Genomic DNA, 2,979 nt, shown 5'->3' on the forward strand with positions numbered 1-2,979 from the left:
ACTGCGTCTGACTGAAGAACTGGCACCAATGGTGCACGTTTCTCACATTTACACCAAGTCGCGTTCCATGCCTGTTCTATTGACCCAATGGTGTTAACCGATGCAGAAGCGTCAAAAGCTTGCATATTGACGGGGTTGGCTTGGGCCAGCGACATAAGCAGAAGTCATCGTGTTTGACGCTTGGGATGCTATCGGGCACGCGACTGCCAGCAGGACTTCCTTGTGTTTGAGTTTGGTTAGCTATGGGACGCGACTTATAAGCAGAACTTCCTTGTGTTTGAGTTTGGTTTGCTATGGGACGCGACTTGCAAGCAGGACTTCCTTGTGTTTGAGTTTGGTTAGCTATGGGACGCGACTTATAAGCAGAACTTCCTTGTGTTTGAGTTTGGTTAGCTATGGGACGCGACTTGCAAGCAGGACTTCCTTGTGTTTGAGTTTGGTTAGCTATGGGACGCGACTTGCAAGCAGGACTTCCTTGTGTTTGAGTTTGGTTAGCTATGGGACGCGACTTATAAGCAGAACTTCCTTGTGTTTGAGTTTGGTTAGCTATGGGACGCGACTTGCAAGCAGGACTTCCTTGTGTTTGAGTTTGGTTTGCTATGGGACGCGACTTGCAAGCAGAACTTCCTTGTGTTTGAGTTTGGTTTGCAATGGGACGTGACTTGCAAGCAGGACTTCCTTGTGTTTGAGTTTGGTTAGCTATGGGACGCGACTTGCAAGCAGAACTTCCTTGTGTTTGAGTTTGGTTTGCTATGGGACGCAACTTGCAAGCAGAACTTCCTTGTGTTTGAGTTTGGTTTGCTATGGGACGCGACTTGCAAGCAGAACCTCCTTGTGTTTGTTTGAGTTTCCATGTAAGCAACTATGGAGAACTAAACCATCCATCCTTGGCCTGTTTTGCAGTCCTGTCAGTATTCCAAGTTCTGCACCTGCAGCCTCATTTTACAGCAGAACACCCAATTCTAATCCTCCAACTGTGTTCCCAATCCTATGGCAGCGACCTCATCCTAAACTTGCGAAAGCCTGCAATCCCCGTCCTGTCGACCAGGGTCCCATCCCCATCCCTGGCCAGGGCTCCCAATCCCCTCCTTGGTCAAGGTTGCAATCCCCATCCCTCAGACAGGGATCCCATCCCCATCCTCACCCCCGACAGCAATCCCCATCCCAAAAGTAGTGTAGCACGCCTAATCCCTAATCCTCGCCCTGGGCCCCACATCCCATCCTGACGTCGTCAACCCTATTCCCCATCCCGCCTGACCAGTACCTGCCCCCAATCCCCCATCTCTGCAACCCTCTGACCATACGATGACTCTGTCTATAGACCATACAATATTTTGTATAGACCATACAAAAGACCACAAAAGATGCTGCAAACGAAATGTCATGATGTGCTTGGAGGTTTATAAATTCTAGTATCCTGGGTATCACGGGATTGACATCCGCCGATCGGTTCTTTTCCTGCGATAAGACGTGATACAACATAAATAAAGTGGCAAGCACAACATTTAACTCGTGCCAGCGTTCTCCGTGTACGGCACCCGCTCCAGGCCTTTGCCCCCACAGAAATCCCTTGAAAGCGCTAGGGGGCTTGAGGGCAAAACACACACCTCAGGTGCCCTCCTGGGCAGCGCGACACTGAAATGAACTAGAGACCGCGGTCAAGGAGGATGGCCGCCGACCTGCAAAATAGTCGGTCATTAATATATATGTATTATGTTTACTTTTTCCAGCACACACCGTCATACGGTATTACTGTGTTTCCCTTACCGTCCCAGGTGCATATATGCCTCCATTCAATAAATCCGATATATCCATCCGATACATAGTGTCCATCCATGCATCTATACACACATCATATCTTCTTGCACAGATTATTGCATTCGCCCTGCCTTCGGCTTCACCAATCTCGCTCATGTCTTCTCCTCACCTTTTTGTCCTTTAATCTGTATTGGGGGTATGTCGAGCCATCTAACAACAAGAGCCTGTGTACGCCCAACAAACGCACATGACTCACAAGATAACCACATGGAGCGCCTATATACGGCCCTCAAATACGGTGACACGTTTTACTTCGTTCAGGTGCTCAGTACCTACTAAACATGGTTGCTCAGGCAATGCATCTCAAGACATAAATTACACAAGACGAGCCCAAGCCTAGAAAGATTCAACCATGCCCTTCCGAGCAAGCAAGCCAGGATATATGGACCCAGCTAATAAACTTCCAACTGATATTTGGAAAAACGAAAGCAGTTAAGATACTGTGCACATAATTGGTGCCTGCGTGCGCAACTGAAATGAATCCCACCCTCCTGCAGCCACCCTCCCTACCAACTCATAGGGGGTCTAACAGCGGCTAACAGGCGTGCCTGTTAGGGAATGTTAGCCTAACAGATTCTCTAACAGTGATGGGGCTGTCAGACGATGTTTGGGCTGGCGGCAGGTGGATCTGGCTGTTAACAACCATGTTGAAGAAGTAGAACAGGAATTGGTGCTGTTAGCCGTTGTTAAGGCTTGTCAGATGTTTTCAGACTGTATTTTAGCTCTGTCTCACGTTGTTGATGGATAATGTCGTTTAGAACAAACATTCTTGAACGGTTTGTAACGAAATGTCCTGCCTTTTGCCTAATATTTGGCAAACCATACGTTTCAAGCAATATCATCAATCATGCATATTACCTCGCTTATTAGCAAGGCACTAATTGACTGGATGAAAATCCAGGCTGCTGTTCCAAAAGCACTACTGCTGCAGTGGATTTAGGCATGAAACGAATGGCACTACTTACATGGCGTAAGGTATCCATGTGCTTCACAGTTTAGCATACGAAGCACTACTGCATTTGAAAAGCAGTGCATTTGAAAAGCAGTTCAACGCCAATACCTACTTACAGCCACCAGCAGGCCCACAAGGTTGAATTATCTGCATCCTCTCTCTCGTTACTGAAACACAACGTGCTGCACCTAAAGTAGGCCCTGAGCTTA

The sequence above is a fragment of the Volvox carteri genome (genome assembly GCF_000143455.1).
Source record: "Volvox carteri f. nagariensis unplaced genomic scaffold VOLCAscaffold_3, whole genome shotgun sequence".
NCBI lineage: Eukaryota > Viridiplantae > Chlorophyta > Chlorophyceae > Chlamydomonadales > Volvocaceae > Volvox > Volvox carteri.